The sequence below is a fragment of the Gymnoscopelus braueri genome, assembly GCF_963280865.1.
Source record: "Gymnoscopelus braueri genome assembly, chromosome: 3".
NCBI classification, from domain to species: Eukaryota; Metazoa; Chordata; class Actinopteri; order Myctophiformes; family Myctophidae; genus Gymnoscopelus; species Gymnoscopelus braueri.
Window position 1 is genome coordinate 51,567,450 of NC_137612.1, and position 14,064 is coordinate 51,581,513.

Consider the following 14,064-nt stretch of genomic DNA (forward strand, 5'->3'; position numbering starts at 1 on the left):
GGAAAGCGGCTCGATGCGCACCAACCTAGAGGAACTCTCCCCAGTTCAGCACATGGAGAAAGACACCCTTCCTGCAGAAACGCCTGCGAATTGCTCTCTTGCCTTTGGCGATCCGAAGTGCGAGGTACCATCCACAGTCACGGAGATGGACGCTGAATCAGGCGAGGCAGCAAATTACTCTAAATTCACCAATCCAGAGGAGCTTTCTCCAGTTCAACCCATGGAGGAGGAGGAGGCGGACGGATCGGGCACAGCTGCTGAGGCCACAAAACCCTGCCTAAGTGCTACTGGTCAGCAGAACCATGAAGGAGAAGAAATGCATGAACATCGACCCTTACCCGTTCCCCTGTCCCTCGACCTGGGCTCTTGTCCAGCTGACTCTCCACCCCAGAAGGATGTGACTCCTGATCTGTGCTGTGCTGACACTGCCTCTGTGCCATCTGAGAGGGACCAGCCTGAGGGGGAGCGCTGCCCCAGCTCTGAAAATATCCCCTCTCTGGCAGCAGCTCTAATGGAGCTTCACCAGCTGCTGGTATCCAACAGCCACGGTCAGTCCCAGGAACGCAGTGCCTCATGCTCCCCCTCGCACCCGTTCAGACAGGACGCAGACGGACTGGATGACGGCAACCCCATCCCCGAGCCCCTCAACCTGACCCCTGAAAACACCCAGCCTACCCCCTCTACTGCCATTACAGCCAGTGCAGAACTAAGTGATGCCAAAGCCAATCTTGCTGCTGTATCTGATGAGGGACCGTCTGTGTGTGTTGCGCCTGGCCCCTCTGGTCAGGATGAACACCCGGGCAGAGATACGACAGAGACTGCGGAGGGGCACGGACCTCTGCAGAGCCCAGACGGCTCCCGGGAAAGGAGGCCAGACAGAAGTGCGCAAGATGATGTCAGTGATGCCACTGCGCCCACTATTTCTGGGCCTGAGCCAGTGGGTCCCTCTGCTCAGACGGGGGACCTGGAGTTCAGGGAACCCCCTGAGGGGCAGCAGGGCCAGCAGGGGAGAGGGGTTGCAGATGGTAGTGCCTCTGGCGGCGACAGCCCAGACGAACCCGAGCACACTCATCAGAGCCCCCTGTTTATGGCTGTAGGCTCATCTGTGGAGGGCTCTACCACCTCGGCCCCCTCTGTTCCTTCTCTCGCTCAGGCTCCCCAGTCCACATCTCTGGCCCCTCCATCCTCTGCTCCACGTCCCTTTACAGAACCGTTTCCAGCGGAGCACATCCAGAGGATCCAGGCAGCAGGGTTTTCTGCCAGGGAGGCTGCAGAGGCGCTGGAACAAGCCCATGGCATTGTGGAACTAGCTCTGCTGACACTACTAGCCCGCAGTATCACTGTGCCCACTTAGACTCTCACAGCCAATCACGGGAGTCCTGAGCCGTACCGCTCCCTCAGCGTCTGTCTTATTTATACTTTAATATTGTTATGAATACAGATATCTCAGTCCCATCTGGGCAACATTACATGACACAGGGAAAATCAGTCTCTTGGTTTATCACAGACCACACGAGAACAAACCGGAGACAACTGGTATTATTTTCCTGGATTTAGCAGATATGTGAGGTGTGTTTGCATGCAGATGTTGTGGGTGCCCATTTCCAAAACCTGTTTCTCTGGTTTTTTAAATTTGATTTGTAAATTAATTTTTGTTTTAGTTTTGTCCCACTCTCTACGGTATTATTAAACACCCCAATTATAACTCGTTCTTGATACACGTATAATTTCCTGATATTTGACATGTCAATCTACAAATTGAAGCAAGGAAAAGTGTACTGAAAATGACTACAGTTTAGAAACAGTCATAACCACTTTTAAACTTTTAATGATGGCCTTTTGTCATGAGTGACGATTTGCAGGGTTTACATCTACAACCAGCCTGCATGAAATGCAAGAAAAGCAGAGCCTGAGCACCCCCATTAGTCTGTGCTCTGTCATTGCACAAAACATCTAGAGAGCTAAAGCCTCATCTATACTTAGTTGCACGCTGGTGTCCCGCACGGAAAATAGCTAATCTACAAGCTCTTGTGAGCTTGTAGTTTAGCTATTTAGTGTATGACACGGTCACCTAACAAAGTATAAAAAAGGCATACGAGAGTGCATTCTAAAATCTGAACAGTGATGGCATTTGTTTCCCAACTCGGTGTGTGTATTAAAGATGGGTATCTATTATGTATCATCCAACTGTAGGTATTGATCTACACATTTAAAACAAAATCAAGAAACCCTCTTGATTCTTGACATCTCTGGAAACTAAAGCTTTGTGATGTATTTTAGAGAGCTATTAGTAGCTCCAGTTGGGATAAATTTGACTTTTTATGTTATGTTGTGTCAAATCCTTAAGCATCCATGTTTATTTTGATATTCTGTTCAAATATACCCCTTAACTGTCTTAATGTTTTGTCATTAAATCATTTTGTCTTGAATCAAATTATCCGGGTCATATACAACAATATTCAGGCAGGTTGAATTATTTACTTCTATCTTGTACCCAATTTTAAATTGCAAATAAAGTGAAGTCTTTGTATGTGTGTCTGTGATGTATAGTTCCTTTGAATGACTAATCTATCCCATGTACGTCTTAAAGTGTTTTTTTTTCTCCTTTCATTTCTTTTTTTTCTTCAGGTAATTTATTCATACAAGTGAATGAGCTTTTGGGACACTCGGGTAGCTCAACAGATCGTGTTGACTGCTTACTTGCAACACAGAATGGTTTAATTTCCATACCAGTGTGAAAAGTCTGTCCCTCCCTCTGCCTTCAGTTTCAAGTACATACTGTAATGTAAATAAAGCAAACGTATATTTAAAAATAATACTTTATATGTATAGTTTGTATGGTGCTTTTCAAAGCATTCATCAACATTGTAATGATAACTAAAACAAGGTATGAAAAAGGCATAAGGCTAGACGAAAGTAGAACAACACTAAAATAGTGATGGAGCGTTTTATACACTTATCTGACGGGGCTCCACATAGAATAATCAGGGTTGGTTAATAGTCATCATGCTCCGTCGTACAAAGGTGTTGCACGCCGAAAATAACCGAGCTACACGCTCACAATGCGTGTCATGATATTGCAAAGCCTTGTGAGCTTGTAGATCAGCTATTTTTCAGCAAACAACGTCATCATACGACAAAGTAATCAGGCCTGTGGCAGAAGCATGGATACCTCCTCAGTATATTCAGGAATAATTATAAATAAATAATACCATTTTAGTAACAGTAGACATAATATTTGAAATAGGCCTACTCTGCCTAAAATAAAATGTCCCAATAGAGCTACTGTATTTGCAACGGTGGATAGTAACAAAGTACGTTTAATTGAGCTCTGTAGCCTACTTAAATCTTTTTTTCAGTATCGTAATGTCTGCACTATACTTGAGTATTTGTTTTGTGGAGATGCTTTACTCCACTAAATCTAAATATTGTGATTTTGACCACTATATTTCTAGGAAGGGAAAATTAGGGATTCATGATTTGTAATTGATAGGCCTACTTTTGATTACTTAACTATTTTCAAAAGCTACTTTTGATTACTTAACTATTTTCAGAAACATTTACTTTTAAAGCATGTTAAGACGTTTTTACTTGCAATTGAGTAATATTTGACCGGAGGCCTACTTTAAGTTCTGGGGTTGAGTATTTTGTCCAGATAAGGCTCTGATTTTGTCCACCTGTATGTTAGCTATATTGAATCAGTTACGCCCTCTGGTGGTATAAAAGTGAATACTGTATGTGCGCTCCGGTGAATAGAAAGGATACATGAACAGTGGGCACCGCAGCATTACATTTGCTGTTTTTTACAAAAAGAAAATAAAAAGGTAAGTGGTTGGAAATAATGTCAAGTTTGTATGATTTGAACACTTGATTTATCAGACCTAAATTAGCACTTCAATTACTGGTTAAATGTTACTAATTTCTCAGCAGCAGCCAATAAGTGAGTGCTGCTGCTGCACATAGGCCTACAGGGTCACCAGAGATTTCGACCCAGGACGATTCGACCCGGACCATTCGACCCGCTCTCGACCCGCTTGGACCTGACATTTCGACCCGGACCGCGAGAGAGAGAGAGAGAGACAGAGAGAGAGAGAGAGAGACAGAGACATAATAATAATAATAATATGTACATTGCTGGGAGTCTGGGTTTGACTCCCGCTCGGGACATTACTTTTTCAAACAACAATTTTTTTTCGCCGATAAAGTATAGTTTTGGACCATGACGGAGGCACGCCGACTCAGGAGACCTTGAGGCCGAGGCGTCGCGCCCGAGCGCCTCCAGGCGCGAGTGCCCACGACGACCGGCCGATGGTCTCCTAGTCGACTAAGTGCCGTCCGAGTTATGTACCGATAGGCACAGAATCGTAAATGATGTTGTGGGGACTGCGTTTGCCCCGCTATGGTTTGCCCCAACTGCCACTCACTGCACTAACATAGCCCGCCAGCCCCCTGTATATAAAGTTTGTTGTGTCAGTTAAAGTGATGAAGTACGTACATGCAGAGTAAGATTTAAGTCAGGACAGCTAGCTTATGAGATGAAGAACTGGGTCTGAATGCACGCACCTTGTACCTCCAGGACCTCACCACCGTCACCTTGTACTCTACTACCCTCTAGGGGTTAATAATTCGATAATAATAAAGATAATTCGACCCGGTAAATTTGGGTCGAACTGACTCGAATTCGCGGTTGGGCGAGTTGTCCTGGGTCGAAATCTCTGGTGACCGGCCTACAGTATGATGCAGTATTTTGTCATGGCCATTCATAAATGACCACATTGCTCATTCAGTCTGCCAAATGAAAAAAGCTTACAGTGCCTGGTATTCCCAGGCGGTCTCCCATCCAAGTAGGCCTACTACTAACCAGGTCCGACTCTGCTTAATAGCTTCCGAAATCGGACGAGATCGGTCATCGGGCGTGTTCAGGGTGGTATGGCCATAAGCAACAGTGACAGCGGCCGGTATGTGTTATATGACAGTGGCCTGAGTGTGTTTATTGTACTTAGGCTCGAGCCGCTCGACTCGGCCTTCTAAAGTTTAGAAGTGACATTTCTCAGCAGCAGCCAATAAGTTAGTGCTGCTGCTGCACATACAGTACAGTATGATAGTATTTTGTCATGGCCATTGTTCATTCAGTCTGCCAAATGAAAAAAAAGCTTACAACACCTGTATAAGGACTATCAGCTCCCCTATCACCTTTAAGTCCTCCCTGAAGATATGGCTGTATAGCAGCTGGACCTACTTGAACCTTAGTCTGTCAAGCAGGATACATCCTTCCCATATATTTTGTTTCAGTTTCCCCAGTCACGTTTAATTGTAATGTTTTTTTATCTTTATTATTATTATTTTTTAAATGTATTGTACATTGTACTAAATGCTGTATCTTTATACTTTTGCTTATCCTCCTGCCTTTTGTGTGTCACACACACACACACACACACACACACACACACACACACACACACACACACACACACACACACAAAAAGAAAATAATAATAATTTAACATTCCTAATTAACCCTTCCATTGTGTTAGGGTCTTTTTTGACCCGTTTTCAAGTTTGAATAGGTAAAAAGTACCCTTTACATTTCTTTATTGGAACGAGGCTTCATGATATCCTCAGAAATAGCCATTTTAACGCAACAAAATTATTTATCATAATTTGTGTCACTTGTGGTGTTAGGGTCCGAAATGACCCGGCAAAGAAGTGTGGCTCAATTCCCCCCCAAATTGTCAATATTCAATGTTTACATGTTTGAGAGTGAGAGAGACTTGTCCTCAATTAGCATTTGCTATCAGAAGTAAAATAAAGTTTGAGTTTATGAAAAATAAATGACTTTTTACCTTCTATGGTATACGGGTCATTTCGGACCCTAACACCACTAGTGTCACTATTTTTTATAATTTTAACATTTTTTAAAGTTAAACAAAAACAAAACAAAAAAGTATTTTTTTTATATTTTTTTTAGAAGTGTGTTCTAATTATTATTCTTAATTATTCTATTCTAGCTAGATAACATAATTATCCATTGCCTTCATCATAGGAAATTTAATGAGTGAATTTTAACATTTTTATAATAGAAAACGAGATATTTTGAAAGGTGAAACCCTAGCCCTAACCCAACATAATATTTTTAAAAGTGTTTACATGGATATGAATGTATTACAAGTCAGCTATGAGGTGGGAGAAAAAAATTAATGAAAATACTTATTTTTTGAGTATTTTGGGCTGATTTAAATCACGGGTCAAATTTGACCCGCTAACACCACAAGTGGATGCAGTTTTCTAACACAATGCAAGGGTTAAACACTCACGCACACACACTCATTCACACACAATCACTTTTTATCATTTTTCAGATACATCTCACATTTTACAAGGGACCGCGATGGAAATGAGCTTTTAGCTTTCGTTTTATCCTTTTGACGGTGGTGTATCATTGTCTTTTCTGTACATAAACATTGTCAATAAACATATCAATCAATCAATCAATCAATCAATTATAGATCTCACAACGCTCACTGCCTCACAATGTGACAACGCATCACATTGACACGTTGTGAGCTTGTACAGTAGTTCTGCTATTTTTTGCTATATTCGAAATATGGCTTAAAGGGCAAGACCACTTTGGTAGAGGTTTGGGTTGTGTAGTTACCTTGCCATGATGTAACTCCAAAGGTGGACAAGAAATAAAAAATAATTGCACCATTGATTAGAAATTGATAATTCAAAATATGCTCCTCATTGACTTACATTGTACGGTAAAACTGCTCTCAAGGTCACTCTTTTAGCACAAAAACGAACGCAAACAAAGTTGATTCAGACAATATAGAACACCACTAAACCCAGTACTGTTTTTTTTTTTTATATAAAAATGTCAACTTCCTGTTGATTTTGCCATTTTTAATAAGTAGAAAACCCGGACTGGATCCGCGGATCCGGATCCAGATCTTCAAATTGTAAAATCAACAGGAAGTTGACATTTGTATTTAAAAAAAAAACAGTACTGGGTTTGGTGATGTTCTATATTCTATATATCTGAATCAACTTTGTTTGTGTTCATTTATGTGCTAAAAGAGTGACTTTGAGAGCTGTTTTACCGTACAATGTAAGTCAATGAGGGGCATATTTTGAATTATCAATTTCTAATCAATGGAGCAATTATTTTGGATTTCTTGCCCACCTTTGGAGTTACATCATGGCAAGGTAACTACACAACCCAAACCTCTACCAAAGTGGTCTTGCCCTTTAAGTGGTTAATTGTGGTGGAGTCAAAAGTACAATATTTGTCTTTGAAATGTAGTAGAGTGAAAGTCATAAACATTCACAATCAATAATCTCCCCATGCACCAACACGAAATCTATCCTACTCTGTTTCAATACCATCCCTCATCTGCCTTCTTGTATATTCTCTCTTCTCGGGATTCTCATACCTCCACACATCTATCAAGTCTTTATCTCTCATCACCTCCATTAACATACCCCTTGACTCCACCCCTCTACCAACATCTAACCTACTACACCTAATATTGAAGTCCCCCACTATAATACTCCTCCCCACCACATAGCTCTCACAACTCTGCTATAATAATCCTCCTGTCTGCTTCTACATTAGGTACGTAAATATTAATTAGCCTAAAGCCCAACTTCCTATATTCAAATTCTATTACCAATATCCTCCCCGTGCTGTCCTTATAAACCTCTTTTACATTCTCTACTTTGTCTTTTTAGAGCATTATTGCAACGCCCCTTGCATTCCTAGCACCATTATTATAGAAGATGTCCCCCTCCCATTCCTTTCTCCCATCCTTCACCACCACCCCATCCCAATTGGTTTCCTGTAAGCACAAAATATCACTCCTGTATACATACAACAACCTTCTCCATATTCCGTAACCCGTTTACATTTACAGTAGTTACAGTGGCCATGAGGGCAAAACAAATAAAACCAGACATTATGCAAACATTTTAAGTATTACCCCGTGGTCCTTTAATCCTGTCTTCCCATGCCTTGTCCTTTTATGCCTTCCTCCTTGCAGTCAACTTCTGTGCTAGTTTGATGTTGTCGGTCACAGCCACAACAATTTACAATTTAGGTGTTTAGCAGATGCTTTTATTCCAGAGCAATTTACAGTAAGCAGGTAAATACAAGGTAATACATCAAATGCATAGAAATTGTAATCTAGGAAATAGATATAGAAACTATACACACTATAGGATGCCTGGCTAGTCTACATGCTATCTAAATTGCATTTTAGCCTTTGCATAAGCTTCCAAGGTCATCAAGGCTAGGGCAAGTGCTACGGCAAGTGCTACAGGCTACGGTAGAGTCTGAAGAGGTGAGTCCTCAGATTATGGCGGAAGATTGGGAGTGAGTCTGCAGTCCTAACTGCAGACAAGTAAACTTTACTCCTGTAAAAAAATATTGTTACTTTAAAATAAGTAAGTACGAGCAAAAAGTACTTTCTATACTCAAAAGAGTATAGAAATACACAAAAGTTAGTTGAGTAAATGAAACAGAGTACATAATACCTAACCAGAGCAGTGATTCAATCAGAAGCGACACGGACTCACACATACAAGGTTTCCTTGGTATGAGGTTTCCTTAGTGACACACAGAACACAGAACATTCAGAGAGCTGTAGGGGAGGGGGAGCCACACACACACAGGCACTCAATGATAGGGGGGAGAGACAGAGAGAGAGAGAGAGAGGGAGAGAGAGACCCTCATTTATCAAAGTGGTGTAGACCAAATAATGGGCGTACGGCGAGATCACTGCAAAATGCGCTGCTCGCATCTTAGACATTAAGAGCAGCATTGTCTGACCTTCTGACAGGCATCTGGACACATGTATCCACTCCAAAATGTATATCTAACACACTAATAAATAATCCCTGTGAAAATATAACATTTTATAAAGGCATACATCATGGACATGCACGCCCATTTTATTTCCAAGTGACAATGACAAGCAATTAAAATCTAACATAGCCTATTTGAAATGTTACAAGTTAGGTGCTTAATCATTCACTCATTTAAACAAACTAAACTGCTTTGACAGTCATTCAGATAAGATTGCAGATCTGGCTGCATTGGCTATTTGAAAATAGCAGATCTACAAGCTCACAACTGGTCGCGATATGACGTTTTGTGAGCTTATAGATCTGCTACTTTCAAAATATAGTTGGGACCGGCGTGACGGAAATAATGAACGGATTACAATAATATAACATTCTCTATAATCAGCAACATGTGGGTGATAATTATGTCGATTAAATATGGTTTTATTCAAAGGCAATCAAAGGCTACAGCGTATGAAGCAAACATTGGGTATAGTGTCCAATGTTTCGTCGCCCCAGTGCGGCTCCAGAGTTCGTTTGATTAATGCAGAACACAAGCAGATTGCTGTAATTTAAAGTTGTCTATAAACAGCAATGTGTGAGTGATAATTCTGTGTATCAAATATAATTTTATTCCAAGGCAACGTCGCTCTTCCATGGCCATGGCGCATTGGGCAGAGAGGGAGAGAGCGTAAGATTGCACTGGGGATAATGGCTTGAATAGTCTTCTCTTAAAGGCAATGGCATCTGGCACGGTGATTGGTTTTATTATTGTAAACCCCAAACCACACCTATGCATAATTTAACGGGTAGCGCCACAGTTTTAGGGATAAGGCTGATGTCAACTTTTGCACGGGAACGCCCCTTGCGCAATGCTAAATCCCCAAATAGTGGCTATAGGATCTTCGGACGAAAATAAGGCTCTGTATGCGCAATCCGTAGGCCAAGGAAAAAGCTTTGCCCTGCATTTTTCACATCTGCCTTTTATAGCGCCACCAGGAGGTGACGGATCTGTTTTTGTCATATTCCATCCTGATTGGTTAAGATTGACTTCTAAAGTTTGCAGGAGTGGCCCGTTTGGAACAAAATGCTGCAAATCATGAATGCAGCATCCGATTGCGGTTAAACTTTGCACGCACATTTTGTACTACGTTGATGAAATGCCACCCTTTTAACATTGCCCTATTATAACGCCACCAGGAGGCCGATTTTTGCAAAACTATTAATTTTTGGGCGGTGTAGCCGCCCCTATAAGTGGGGTTGGGACACCTCATTAGTACACCCTTTGCTGCACTGTGATTGGCCCATAATAGTACACCCCTAGCATTAGTACACCCTTTGCTGCACTGTGATTGGCCCATAATAGTACACCCCTAGCATTAGTACACCCCTAGCTGTACTGTGATTGGCTGACTCTATTGGCTGACTCTATTCAGCACTGTGATTGGCTAGCGAGACACATGATGACATTAATAACCTATAAATAGGACTATGCACTTAAAAAAAACACTTTTTTTTTAAGTGAGCTTCCATCACTGTGATGACCACTGTGATGACCACACCGCCCACTTCACACTGTGATTGGCCACCATTGTACCCCCCTACACCCCTAACCCCTACACATTCAATGCAAATCACTTGCCACCATTGTACCCCCCTAACCCTGCACCGTGATTGGCCACCATTGTACACCCCGAACCCCTACACATTCAATGCTAGCTGTAATATGATTGGCTGACTTTATTGGCTGACTCTATTCAGGACTGTGATTGGCTAGTGAAACACATGACACACTTTTTTTAAAGTGAATCACCCATTGTGGACCAACCATTGTTTATTTATTGTTTATTATTAATAAATAGCACCACCCACTTCAGAAATATTACTTTTCTTTAAGTGAACTTCCATCACTGTGATGACCACTGTGACCGCACCGCCCACTTCACACTGGGTGTGATTTTTATATTACTCTTACAAATTGTGTCCAAACATCACGGTAAACATTATGTCTATAGTCAAGTGATCAAGACCATCCTGATTGGTGAATTCCGAACATTGCTGGCCACCAATAACCTACCTGACCTGGCGGAGACCTGTGCTCCGAGGAGCACTTTTTCTACTGTAGCCTAATTGTTATTGATATTATTTATTCATTAACGTTAAAGAGGTGGTGCCATGGTTTTTCACTTTTTCTGTTTTTCATGTGTCTATGAGGTTGATAGAACTTCATTAAGCCCCCTGGTGGTGTTTTTATGGTGTTTTATGTCTTCTCTGACTATTTTGGGTTTCTACCTGGAGGTTGAAACCTTGAGGGTCAAACGTGCCAATAGAGAAACAGCGCTTTAGTGACATAGTAAAAACATACCCTCCCCCTCATTATCATAACACAACAGGTGTGGGCATGAGGAGGAGGAGGGACTAGGACAGGTGGGTGGTGCTAAGGTGGTGGAGGAGGTGCTAAGGTGAGAACCAGGTATACTTAATGAACTGGAGGCGTGTCCACATAAAAACATAATTTTAACAATTTCTGTACATTTTTTTGAAAAAAATCTTCCTCCTAGTATAACCATAATACCTGATGATTATGTTTTAGGGGGGGGGGGGGGAATCACTGAAAATCACGGCACCCCGTCTTTAATAAGTGAAGTGATTATGTATACCCACCCACATAACAATTTAAAAGGGCATGAACTTTGTGGGTACAGTACATTTATGTTCTTAATTCACTAAACTGTTATTTGCTGACATTATTGTATACATTTTACCTTTTTTCATCCCACAGAGGATGTTCACTCAGTTTATTACTTTTTCTGAAAAAAGTTAAAATACGGATATAAGGTGTCTGCCCAACAGTATATCTCTGCTGTCTGGCAGAAACCAGCTCCAAAATGTTCATTTTTCAGGAAAAAAAAAAAAAGAAAACATAACAAAAAGTGGAGTTAGTTTTTCATCATTGATAAGAACAGTTGAATGGACCTCCAAGCTCACAATGAGGTTGGAGGTCAAAAGGGGGTGGAGCCTGGAGTCAGCGAAACCAGCTAACTCCACCCCCTTTGGTGGAGTTAGCTGGTTTAGCAGAAAGTTTGAGGATCCAATGGAGTTAGCTGGTTTTGTCAGAAGCGCTTGAAGTTTGAGGATCCAATGGAGTTAGCTGGTTTTGTCAGAAGCGCTTTTTAATACTTTTCATTGGTTCAATATTTTTTTAATCAACACACAGACGTAAAGGGTGTTCAATAGCACTGATTTATGGAAAAAAAATGCAAAAGCGGAAAAATTGAGTTTCTGCCGGACAGCAACGATATGCAATGTGGCCTTATGGAGTGAGTGTGGAAATATAGTGGCCCTCTCCATCATCAAAGTTGCCCACCCCTGATCTGGACATAAAAACCCACACATGCGTTCTGTGGTGTAATCTGTTAGATACACTGTGTAATGGTTTAGCCTAGACATCCCTTTAGTTGGTATCGCCCGGGACACCGGAAGTGGCGTGCACGGATGTAACGTGCTATTCAAGGAATGACATTCCTGAGAGCCGGTGTGACAAACATTCCTGTAGATTCCTTCCTGTTAATAAAGCCTACAGCATTATAGGCTACCTCGTCGTAGCAGAACTCATCCTTCAACTATATAATTACCTAACACAACCATAGAGGTATAATATAACTAGAGGGCGGATTGCCCCGCCCCCAGCTATTCATTTCAATGAAATTGCTCAGTGGCGATTTGAAGCACCCGGAAGCCTGCCGGAAGTAGAATTATTGAGACGTTTTTGGGGACATTTCGAGCAGCCATAGAGTTATGAGCATGCGCACTAGTGTCCTTTTTGCGCCCTACAGCAGCCCGTGTGTCAAGAAATGAACGCGAGATATTTATTAAATACACTCGAGTATTTATATGTAAATGCATATATATTTATGTATAATATGTTTACATATTTATATTTATATATATAAATATCTCTCAGTATGTTTTGCTCGTGCATGTATTTCTCCCCGCCTGCAGTTCCAGCTTTGGCCACTGGCGGCTTCAATGTTTCTCAGCAACTCTGGGGCTTGAACACAACACGTTCAAATGTAATCGTGCAGCAAAGGCAAATAACTCTAATTCAACTTCTGTGGGTGGCATATATTCACTGTAAGAGCATGTATAGTGAGAGACCACTTAAATATTATATACATTTAACTGATCTTCTTTTACTGGGGGGTTAATTAGTTCAAAGCCACTGCTAAAAGGTGAGAACATTACACATCACTAGTGGAGTACTAAATCTGCGTTACTGGTTAAAGAAAACAACTCACAAGTTAGTTTGAGTTAGTCGCTGTAAACCACATCCTGTTCGTGACACCATTATGTTGTAGTAGTGGAGCTACTTTTAATGCTTCATAATTTGTAAAGCATTGCAAGGAGAGAGAGGAATATCCAAGCCAGGCTAAAAAAAAATGATGAACATAACCAAAACACACGGTTCGGACGAAACCGAGGTGGGGCGCATAGTCCCCAATATTTATAATGTTTTCTTAGGATCTGATGGAATGTTTTCCAGGACTTGATTTATGTACCAACAGACACTGCTTGACAATTGATGTACAGTACGTCCCACAATTAATGATATTATCATTAACTTGCTATGTGGCTGAATGCATGCATTACATACGTGTAAATCATTATCCTGCACTCGGCACCCATCCGGATCGCATTACAGTCTCCAGTCCATCCCATGTACTCTGTAGCGTATTAGAAATACACTAACCATAAGAAAGAAAAGTAATAACCACATGAAAAATATCAAATAAATGAATACACACATTACTGCATAAAGAAATATACCACATGTCCTTTGTCACTCTATACTGATACAGAGCCTGGTTCACAAGGCCACTTTTCATTCTACATTTCAAAGATAGAAATCATCTGTCTATGCACATAAAAAAATCAAGATCGCAACCCAACATCACACCCATAAGCCACTTTCACCCATACTTTCACTAATACGTTTTCCAGACTTTAATCAGAGTATGTTTGAATGCAAATGTCCGACTCAGTAGGACCTGACATGAAACAGACTTCACGCTGCCAGCTCCCTTGAGTTAAGTCGGGGTAATGTCCGATTGATCCCAAAACAGCTCAATGTGTGAATGGATTCAGTGATTGTCCGGTGGATTTACATTGAGGAAGAGGACGTGTTGATGACGCTTCTATTTTATTTTATTTTGTTCTTATTTT